Here is a 12540-nt window from a genome sequence, read left to right as displayed (position 1 = left end):
AGTCCTCATTTGCATAAGCTCCCTATTATGGAGGTCGATGTTGATGTCAGAAAAACACACACAAACGTATGTACTGAAAACAAAGAGGAGGAAGTAGTAGCTATTTATTTACTTTCTATTTGGGGAGGGAAAAGATTTTTACTGTTGCAGGTTGGTGATCAGGAAATGGATACTGACTGGGTAAAGTTATTTGCAGTCTCCTATTGGGCAACAGGAAGCCGCATAAGTGGACTTTGACTGGCTAGTGGTACTTTCTCTGTATTTTCAGTGTTTTGAAGCCAATAGAAAATAATTATAGTTATCTCAGACCTCTTTGTGAGGAATATACTGTAGAAAGGAAACAATGGTAAAGATGGACTTAAGCCTGGGGGGAAAACAAGTTTGTGAATATAGAAGAGCTTTAGATGTTATGGCCACTAAACTGCAAGAATAGAAATGTGGTTATAATTACAAAAACTGAAGGGCATTGAGATGGGAAGGCTGTTTTAAAAGCAGAAAGCTACATGCATTAGCATTGGCACTAATTTACATTGCTAACTTTAAGTTAACAGAATTTTCCAGAATGAATATAAAAACTCATCTCTGAAACATTCAAGAAAGGAAATGTTTGACTTCAAAGGTTCTCCTGGATGTACTTTTTTTGCATCAGCCATCTCTTATACCTATATAATTTTTGAAAATCCACTGTGCTTAAAATGTATGGTAATATTATTCAAATAGAGAAAAACAGATTTTTCATATCGTTGATTCCAATATTACATTATTTTTCCAATTAAATTCTCATGCATGCCACACCAGAATAAATTATAAAGAGTCAAGGAACGTACATAGTGTTAAATAGATATGGGATATGCAAAGCTAATTTTTTGTGACTCCAGGGGAACGTTCACATTATGCTTATAAAGCAGATTCAAGCAACCCTTCAGAATTAAAATCACATTATTAACCAAAGAGATTTAGTGAAAGTTATTTTTTTATTTGATGCATTCAAAACCTACCTTTAATTGAGCTAGACTCGCTGAGCAGCAATATCAAATATAATAGAAATTATAAGGAAATCAGCAAAGTGATTATATTCTGGCCAGAAGCAGGTTACAAATGGCAAATGGAATTCTGATGGATATGAATGAACTGAACTGGAAATTTGGATTGTTGAATTTTCCATAATGGATCCATTTACAATCTTCCCTAGGCAGATCAATGAAATATATGCAGATGTCTAAATCTTATTTATAGCAAATAAGGTTGTTAGTAAACAATGTCATAGGTTTCAGCATTTAATCTTTCCCAATCACATTTTGAACTATTTAAACTATAAAAGAGCAATATTCAATCCCAAAGCCCCTATGACATCCAATCCTCTATCCTGCCTTTTTCATCTTTCCCAGAGTTTCTTCCAATCATCATCCATATTTCAGTGACATTAGTTCAGGATGGTTTCTTCCCATTTTAACACAGAAATCTATGTAAACTGCAGTGTATACCCAATACTATTGAAGACTGAAGATTCCTTTTCTCGATAATCATCTTCTTAACAGACTGGGGTGGGGGGAGGAAGCAAAGTATTCTGGCCACTGCTACTTAAGTAACATATTCCTGCCTACTTCGTTATGCCAATGTTTTAGGCCAAGTACTCTTCAACATCTTCATCAATGATTTGGATGATCAGGGAACTCATCAAATTTACAGAAGACATCATGCTGGCAGGAACAGCCAATATTCCAAAAGATAGTCTTAAGATATGGAAGGATCTTGACAGACTTGAACATTGAGTGCTATCTAACAAAATGAAATTCAATGGTGAAAAAAGCAAGGTTCTACATTTAGGCAAGAAAAACAAAATGCACTGGTATAGTATAGGTGGTAACTGGCTCAATAGTAGTAACTGTGAGAGGGATCTTGGAGACCTTTTGGCCAATCACTTAAATATAAGCCAGAGTGCGCTGCAGGTGTGAAAAAAGCCAACACAGTTCTAGGCTGCATTAGCAGAGGGATAGAATCAAGATCACATGAAGTGCTAGTATCACTTTATAATGCTTTGGTAAGACTACACTTTGAATACTGCATCCAGTTTTCGTCGCCACGATGTAAAAAAGACGTTGAGTCTCTAGAAAGAGTGCAGAGAAAAGCAACAAAGATGATTAGGGGATTGGAGGCTAAAACATATAAAGAATGGTTGCTGCATTTGGGTATGTCTAGTTGACATGATAGCAGTATTCCAATATCTCAGGAGTTGCCACAAAGAAGAAGGAGTCAAGCTATTCTCCAAAGCACCTGAAGGCAGGACAACAAGCAATGAATGGAAATTAATCAAGGAGAGAAGCAACCTAGAACTAAGGAGAAATTTCCTGACAGTGAGAACAATGAATTAATGGAACAACTTGCCTCCAGAAGTTGTGAATAATCCAACACTGGAAGTATCTATGGAGATTCTCAGTCATCCAGGTCATGGTTGTCCCAAGGTGCTTTTTCAAGAGGCAACTGGACTTTCTGGTTTTTCTTTGAAGACATTTTGCTTCTCATCCAAGAAGCTTCTTCAGCTCTGACAAGATAGTGGGAAATGAATGATCAGACTTTTAGGTCTTTTTGGTGTTTTTTTCCCCCCCTTTTGGATAATCATTCCATGAAGAGCTACAAAAGAAAAATGAATTTCTTTATAGTCTTACATTGCTTTGGGCATTCACAGGATTTTCATAATGAAAAGAATAGTAGAAATCTCTAAATTTATACCTTTCTTCCTAATGCTCTTAATTTTCCTAAGGAACTTCTGGCAGTGGCTATTCCATAACTATTTTCAACAGGATCCTTAGCATATTCTGTCAACATCCCACATTCAAGATATTAGTTCCAGAAATTTACCTACTCCAATAATCTGATAGGTTTCAATTTTTTTCTTTTTTCTTTAAAAGCAATAAAGAGTAGAGTTATACAAACACAGTGAACTGTAGAATGCTATGACGTCTACACTAGGGTACATTCATTAGATATTATTTACTTGATGTACAATATATATTACCTGTCTGTTTGAATGAATTTTCAAAGAAGGTTTATAATTTAGATAGAAATTAAGAATACAGGTAATATTTTAAAATAATCTATATATATAAAAGTGAAAACAACTCACACATTAATCATGAAATCTTCAGAAACGTGAAGCCTACAAATTTAAAATTTGCCATGTATGTTCCTCTTGGCTTCTAGGTGCTCACTAAGAAAGTTTTTTTCAAAATGACCATCAGAGCATTAGTACTTTCTATATTATTATTAACACGCTCTGCTGCTAAGGAGTTGTACTCCCCCTCCCCACCTCAAAAGAAAGTTGTTCCAGCTCTGATGCTAAGGAGTTCTACTTCCCCTCTCCACCTCAAAAGAAATCTGTTCCAAATGCAAAACACAAGCAGAGGAGTTTTACTTTCAGTTTTATTTTCACATCCTCAAGCAGCTTTACTACAGAACAGTTGAGCTAAGCCACGCCCAGCCTCCTTCCTGTCTCCTTCTTGCTCACACAGCAAATACTGTTTGAGTTTCCAAACACCCCTCAACTGTCTCACACACTGACAGGATGCTAGCCAGATGAATACCGATGGATGCTGTGGGCTGGGACATTCTACTCCCTCTCCCCCTCTGTTCCAACTGTCAGTTGCATTATATTAACACACTCTTATGCTGGAGTTACACATTCTACATTAAGTTTTAGGCTGCAAGTGTCAATTTATCAAGCCCAAGTACATAGTTTCGTAGCGAAGTACGGGCGTCCAGCTAGTAATTTGTATTTCCGATCTTAAAAGTCTTCACTAAAGACATATGTCTTTACAAGCATTCTAAAAGCAGGCAAAACTGGAGAAATGTAAACACAAATGTTAAGAGAATGCATTGTATAGCCTGTTTGTGGTGCAGAATGAAGCCTGCTTCTTGCGTACCCGACAGATGGGCTTCGGCAACTGGGGGACTCATCACAAGGATTCCTCTGGAGATCTTAACATGTGAAGAGATTCAAAATATAAAAGGCAGTCTCTCAAATGGAAGCATTAACATACCTATAATATCTAGCATGACCAGAAAAATGCGGAAACTTAATGGAACGTAACCTTGTTCAGCTTCTGCATTTCCCATTTATGAGTACAATAAGGAGCTGTTAATCAGGCCAATCCCTGAAGTTTACTTACTCCTGGCAAATCTGATGAGATAGGATAAATGCTGGAAGTGCATTTTTCTTAATCCTTGCATTTAAGATAATCAGAAAATTATATTTAAAATATGATTGCATGCAAGGATTAATAGGGAGATTCTGCTTACATAAATAATAATTTGGAAAACATTTTTTTTAAAAAAATTGAGCAACATTTGGCAAGAATATAAACTGCCTTTCCAGAAGGGATCTTTGGCATCATGGTGGCAGGGCAAAATGCATATAAATGATCCATGAATAAAGGCTCAGCCACCATTTCACAGATAGCAATTTACTAATTAACATCCTTTCATTAAAATCCCACATCCCCAATGGCCAGAATTAAATTGTGTCTGAATTACACCAGGCTTCTTTATCATTTTTGAAGTCATCAATCTTATCAATTAATATTTCAAATTGACTCTTCCTATTTGTAGTATAAGTTTCCAAGCATGTTATCTTACAGATACCGTTTTAAAGTTTTCTTTTAAAGCTGATTCAAATAATTGCTTTTCAAACTTGATGATAGAAGCTCAACAATCAAGAATTGCTCAGAATATTTTAAGCCTGCAAATGTGTTTAAGAGATTAAATAAGAAAAATGAAACAGGCCTATTTTTTGTATGTCTTGAGAGTTTTCATGAGTTCATATATGGCCAGAAGGCATGGTACATCTTAACTTCTTTGAAGCAAAAGATTATAGAAAGTTCTGACTCTTAAACAAATTCTGCACATATTATGATCACCTAATCAGGCATACTATCCCCTTACTGGAGAAATCCAACAATGGCAGAGACAACGAAGAGAATTTTCTGTATCTCATGCCTGATATCTAGCAGTCATACAGATTTTGCAATCCAGGTATCATGGATAGCCATTATTTGTAATCCCAGCAAATTAGTGAGATTTCTACTTTCAACCACTTGCTGGAAAAGATGAAAGTTAAAAAGTACCACATTTTGATTTGGAGGAAATATACCTGGGATTCAGTTCATAGGCCACCATGAAATCAATTTCTGAAATATATCTGCAGAATTATTCCATGTTCCTTGTTGAGAATCTTCTCTCTTCCGTTAAATTTCACACTGCCACTGACCCTTTCCAGACTACTAAAATCATAACTAGCACTCCTAACTTAAAGCCTTAGACAACAACTAGGGCAGCTACCTGAATTGACTAAGAAGCCATTTTTGCAAATGAGATGGAAAAGAAATCAGATCCTGGAGCTTCAGATCCTAATTATTCACTTTAACTTCTCAACATTATTGAACTAAAGCAGAGGTGGGATTCACTTACCTTCCCTACCCGTTTCTGCAAATGCAGTAGTCACGCATTACATCCAGGCGGGTGGGCGGAGCCTCCTGCAGTCACCGCTACAGGTTCGTATGATCCATACAGAACCGGCTGAATCTCACCACTGATCTAAAGGCATTATATAAAGACATGTTGATGCTGTGCTGTTTCCACTATTGTGGCTACCATTACTTGAGTCTTCGGAGAAAGACGGCATACAAGTTGAACAAATAAAATAATGAAATCTTGGAACTATTTTCATTTTTTATTCTTTATTTGATAGCTATGCCAAGTCCCTACTTTTGTTGCATGGCCCTGGAAATTTCTGTCCATCTTTTGTACCTATACCAGTGATGGCTAACCTTTTTACCATCACGTGCCAGGGGGAGAGGGGTCATATGCACATGCACACCCATAATTCTATGTGCCCCACCCCCACCCTCCCGCTTTCCCCCGTTCCTGGCACTCAATGGCATGGTGGGCCCAGTAGGCCCATTTTTCACTCTCCCCAGGTTCCAGAGCCTTTCTAGGAGCTTGGGAGGGCAAAAACAGCCTCCCTCCCCCCCGAGGCCCTCCAAAGGCCAGAAACGGCCCATCTGCCAACTTCCAGTGGGACTGGAAGGCCCGTTTTTCGCTCTTCCCCAAGTTTCAGAGCCTTTCTAGGAGCTTGAAGAGGGCAAAAACCGCTGGTCCCACAGGAAGTTGGCAAATAGGCCATTTCTGGCCTCTGGAGGACCTCCAGGGAGGTGAGGAAAGCCATTTCCACCCTCCCCAAGCTCCTAGAAAGGCTCTGGAGCCTAGGCAACAGCAAATAACGGGCCTTCCCCACCACCTTCCGAGGCCCTCCAGAGCAGGAAACAGCCTGTTTCCCTACTTCCGCTGGGCCCAGAAAGCCTGAAAATCAGCTGGCCAGTGCATGCATACACACCAGAGCTGAGCTTGCCCACTGCATACACATGCATACACACCAGAGCTGAGCTTGCCCACTGATATGGCTACATGTGCCACCTGTGGCACACATGCCATAGATTCGCCATCACGGACCTATACTAACTTGGGGAGGGGGGATGACTTCTTAAAATGTTGTTAATTTAAGTCATAAATGCATGATATTAGAGCCATAGTAGACCCCGAATCCTTGAGTGAAGTTATGCAGTGAGTAATTGCAATAGCACTTAGACTTATATACTACTTCATAGCGTTTTACAGCACTAAGTGGTTTACAGATTCAGCATATTGCCTCCAACAATCTGGATCCTTTTCTGACCTCAAAAGGATGCTTGGAAGAGTTAACCACTGTGTCACCACAGCTCCTGGTGGCAGGTAAAAAGGAAATGGGTTTCAGTTGCCCAGGCACACTTGCCACTTTGACATTGCTAACTTCCCATGCAGACATCCCTGGGTGGAGGCCCATTATGATTAGTTAAGGAAAGGAGAATTAGAAAGTATGCATGTAAAAAAACTTTTTTAAAAGGCTTGGAACAAAACAGATTTACCCAGAATTTTCTGTTACATCATTCCAAGTTAGCTACAGTTACAGAACAAATGCCAAATCAGCTGGACTACTGCATATTTCATTAGAGCAAAACTCAAAACATTCTAATCCCCTTCCTTCCTTCCTTCCTTCCTTCCTTCCTTCCTTCCTTCCTTCCTTCCTTCCTTCGTTTTTAATCACTTAATATGGAGAAATGTGGTCCATGCTGGCTGTTACCATGCAGTCAGCATGCAGAAGGAATGGCAGAAGGAAAACCAAATCCCAGGAAGTTTTACCTTAAAAAAAAAAAAAAGAACTGGAAAACTTTGTTCAATTATGAGGGATGCATAAAATGTGTAGGGAAAAAAAATCTATTCTTTCAGACTATGCAAATTCTTCAAGAGGAATAGTTCACAATGCAAATAAGGCACTCTCTTCAAATAATTAAAACAGCATTTCTCCCCAGGCTCAGATAACTGTTTTGAAAGGGCTCAGGGCTATCTTCTTGTGCGTACGCATCCAAAGTCATTTTGTTTCACTGAAGTATATAAAACAAGCCTCGGTGCACATAGGCAAAAAATATGCCCTGATGACTCCATGTGAGTCACCAAGTGAATAGAATTACCTGGTCAGACAGGTGGTGAGAAGTATCAGCTCTCTGTTTACCCTGATGAAAAAAAATAGAATATGCAAAAGTTTCATCAGGAATGTTATTTGGTGCATGAGAAGGAAGTCATGCCCTTCATCCAAGTGTCATTACAAATCCATTTTAATTAAGCATTTACACAATATAACTTGCCTCAGATCAGAGGAAAGAAAGACCCTACACACTCCAACCAGGAGGCTTCATGCGCTGTGAGGCTTCATGCGCTGTCAAGAGCAGGCAAACTAGGCAGCACTAAGAATTTTGTTCTGACTCGTCTCAGGCAGTTCTGAAAGGTATACCTGTGGTGAGATCTTGGGCTTGCCTCTGATTAGCATCACACATCTTTCACGTAAAGGGTAATTTAGGATGGAGGCATGGACAAATGTTTCTCTTTTTACTGGGTTTAAAATGTGATTGAGAACAGAGTCGACACAGAAGGTCAACACAGGGTGTTCCTTAGCTGGTGAAAGAATAAAAATGATTCTGAAGAAGAAAGTTCATTAGATATTTCATAAAGACCTTCCTGAAAATTGGGATGGTAGACCTAACATTATACAGTATCTGATGAGATTAACCCCACCATTTGCAGCCATGATAGACAAAGGACATTCTGAGAAGTATATCTGGAAAGTATATTTTTGAAAAAGACTGGAGGACAGACAAACAGGGGCTCCTGGATAAGAGATGCAAAGATAATCATCCGTAACTGCTGGTTTACAGTATTGAGAAACTATGTTTTCAATTCTTATTCTACTTAATAAGACAGGTGGATGAGGACTGCCATTTCTAATCTGAAAAAATTTGAATAACTGCTAGATGGCTATAGTAAGCTGAGGGTGACATTGTCTATTCAGTTCATGTCAGTGCAACTGCTGAAGTGTTGCATGCAGAAAAGCCCAAAATCTCCACAAACTCATTTATAGGTTCATCTATAAACCCAGTTGACGCTTCTAGAACTTGAGGTGTCACCCATTAACAGGGATAGCTGGCTGGGGAATTCTGGGAGTTGAAGTTCACATATCTTAAAGTTCCCAAGTTTGAGAAACACTGCCATAAGGAATGCCGTTGCTTATGGACGTGCTTGGGAGTACTTATTTCATCAATAAATGAAGGTATTGTTAAACTTTCTTTCTAATATCTTGGTTTCTTGAACCTACCATACCTACCACTACCTTCTTTCAATACTGCTACACATGCTGATTAGGTGACACAAGGCATTAAGGAAGTTCACAATGAATTTTCTATAGTTCCCTGTTTGATAAAGCAAGCTTTGGTTAAAGCGAGATTCTCAAATCTATGCTATACCAAGTTAATCTACAATTATTGTGTACTGTATTGGGCTATGGATTGTAATATAAATTGATGTAGGTAGTAGTTTTGAGAAATGCACATTTATTAGGTGCTTGTATTTACTGTGCCTGTTTGAATCATACCTGGGCATTTCCTTGCAAAAAGAGAAAAACAACATTAATCTTGAAGCCTCTGCATTTGATTTGTTTTCTGGATTATTTGTATTGAGATTTCTGCATTCCCGGCATTATTGCACTATGGCAACAATACTCATTAATGGCACCTTTGATAAAATCAGGCCATATGCTTCAGTACCATCAAATGTCATTAAAGCCCCAAGGCATATAGACTTTGAATTAACAATACACAAAACAGTTTTCTCCTGCATTTTTTCCCATTACATTAAAGAGTTTTACTTTACTGATACCATGTTTCCCCGAAAATAAGACCCTGTCTTATATTTTTTTGAACTCTGAAATAAGCGCTTGGCCTTATTGCCATGTGCTCAAAAGCCCGATTGGGCTTATTATCAGGGGATGTCTTATTTTGGGGGAAACGGTACAAACAATGTATCCAAACCAAATATATTAATATAAAGCCTGTCATGGAATCACAGATTCTGTTCACTTTTATTCGTATTGTACCAATACTCAGCCCTGCCTGAGATACGAGACCAAACCTTATATTCATGATATAACCTGATCCTCAATAAATGTAAAGTGATGCATATATTTTTTTCTATACTATCAAGTTGCACTAGCCAATATTCTACCTATACAATGGAGCTGCAATGTTCTAAGGAAGTTTAGCATCTTTTTTCCTGAATGCATCCTACAGTTGGATCAACTTACCATAAAACATAGCGAAGCAGCTGCTAGTAGAAGCAGCAGACTGTATGATCCTGTCTCTGCTTTTCCTTTCTATGTCTTTAGTCATCAGGAATCACATTATAATTATATAAGCATTTAAATAGCTTATTTTTAACTGATTGGACCACTTCAGGTATATTACCAACAATCACTTCTATTCAGCAAAATGAGTTAATAGAACCTTGGAATAGAATAGAATAGAATAGAATAGAATAGAATAGAATAGAATAGAATAGAATAGAATAGAATAGAACAGAACAGAATTTTTTATTGGGCAAGTGTGATTGGACACATAAGGAATTTGTCTTGGTGCATATGCTCTCAATGTACATAAAATAAAAGATACGTTCATCAAGAATCATACAACACTTAATGATAGTCATAGGTTACAAATAAGCAATCAGGAAACAATATCAATATAAATCGTAAGGATACCAACAACAAGGTTATAGTCATACTTTGTATAATATAATATATAATAGAATATATAGTATAATAGAATAAACTGCACCAGCATATTGCCATTGCACTATATCATTAAAAAAATCCATTTAAAAAAATGCAATAGTATCAAATATATTCAGCAACATCCCTGCTCTGTAATTATTCTGTATTTACGGATTACTTCTTTCCTATAACAGACACACACAAAAGGTAAACTTTACCTTATTTTGCACTTCTGTTGTACAAGTGTTGAAAAATTATAAAATGGCATAAATGAAATTTGTATATTTCCTAGGTACTTATACAAAAAAGATTTAGTATTACAGTCTTGATTACTCCATCATCAATGGCTATAAACTGCATCACTAGGTTACCTAACCAAGCGGATATTTATCTAGTGAGCTTTTTTATTATTACTTAGAGCCATCCATCTTCCTGATTATTTTTTGCAAGCTTGTTATGGGATAGCTACCAACCTTCCTGATTAAAAAAAAAAATCTTCCTCGTCCCTGGGAATATGCACTGGATGATGCATGAGTAAATTTTGAAGTAGCGTTCTCCCATAAATTGTGCTATTGGGAGGGTGGAAGATATGTGAGAAGAATTTAAATTATCAGGTAGCAATGTAATAATGCCTATATTCATGGCAGTGTCAATGTGCATGAACCAGCATTATGAACTGTGAGCTAAGTCTCAAAAAACAGACACGTTTTTCTGAGCACGTTATTAAGCAAAATTACATTATTCAGCCACTTAAAATCAGTCAGAGTCTGGCCAACATTCTATAAAGAAATGGAGTGTTGGCCATTCTTTACGTGAAAGAAGCAATGTTGTTTCTTTTAGACAACTAAAAATGAGGGCAAAATGACCTAAAATATGGCTAACTGCTGAATTCTCTGAATCAGAACCTGAGTTTCTATAAATGTAGGCAATAAAACATGAAGTCAGCAAAGGGAAAAGCAAAATATAAAACCTGAATTGTATAGTAAATAAATTGTGTGCTAACCAGTATGTAATGCTGGTTCAACAAAGGGCCAAACACTCACCTGGTGAACATCTCACATTGTTAGTCACGAAGTCGTGTCTGACCCATCGTGACCCCATGGACAACGTTCCTCCAGGCCTTCCTGTCCTCTACCATCCCCCAGAGTCCATTTAAGCTCACACCGACTGCTTCAGTGACTCCCTTCAGCCACCTCATTCTCTGCTGTCCCCCCTTCTTTTGCCCTCAATCATTCCCAGCATTAGGCTCTTCTCCAGTGAGTCCTTCCTTCTCATTAGGTGGCCAAATGAAGGAACAAAGCTAACTTAAGGACATGAACTCAGATAGCAGAGGTGGAAAGGACCCCTGCTGGAGATTCTGGAAGCTGCCACAAGTAAACACTATTTGGTTGGATGTACAGTAACAAGAGATTGTCTCCTGGTACATCACAGTCATTCACCACAATAAGGTGAATTATAAGTGGGATCTGTAAGATGATGTCACTGCATGACACCCTTCTGTTCAATTGTTGTTGTTAGTTGCAAAGTCATGTCTGACCCATCGCACCCCATAGATAACTTTCCTCCAGGCCTTCCTGTCCTCTACCATCCTCTGAAGTCCATTTAAGCTCACACCTACTGCTTCAGTGACTCCATTCAGCCACCTCATTCTCTGTCGTCCCGTTCTTCTTTTGCCCTCAATCTTTCCCAGCATTAGGCTCTTCTCCAGTGAGTCCTTCCTTCTCATTAGGTGGCCAAAGTATTTGAGTTTCATCTTCAGGATCTGGCCTTCTAAAGAGCAGTCAGGGTTGATCCCCTCTAGGACTGACCGGTTTGATCACCTTGCAGTCCAAGGGACTTGCAGGAGTCTTCTCCAGCACCATCGTTCAAAGGCCTCAATTCTTTGGACTCAGCCTTTCTTATGGTCCAACTTTCACAGCCATACATTGCGACTGGGAATCTTACATTGCCCGTGACTAAACACTGGAAGCCAATCAGCACTGAATTCAGCACAACACAGTGTACAAACATGCACTAATTAGACCACTGGGTTTCCCACAAAGCTATATAAGCTATTAATATTCTTGGGGGATTTTTTTCAGGCAGTTTTAATGGAAATGAAGGATACAGCCACAGAAGGAATAATTACTGGGATTTTCATGAGAATAAGTCCCCCTCCCCTACAGCAGATCACTGGCTTTTATTGCTCTTTTGTAAAACACAGTGATGTCATATGTGACCCTGTAAGTGGTTGTAAATGGGGGTGGGGAGAGAAAGGAAAAAGATTATGTGCAATGTATGGAGCTTATAATCATTAAATTAAAAACATAAAGGCAATTATTTAAAAATTGGCAAATTGGTAGGACTACCATATT

The sequence above is a fragment of the Pantherophis guttatus genome, chromosome 1 (assembly GCF_059756535.1).
Source record: "Pantherophis guttatus breed Tessera chromosome 1, ASM5975653v1, whole genome shotgun sequence".
NCBI classification, from domain to species: Eukaryota; Metazoa; Chordata; class Lepidosauria; order Squamata; family Colubridae; genus Pantherophis; species Pantherophis guttatus.
The sequence above is the reverse complement of the archived record's forward strand: the minus strand, read 5'-3'. Positions refer to the sequence as shown.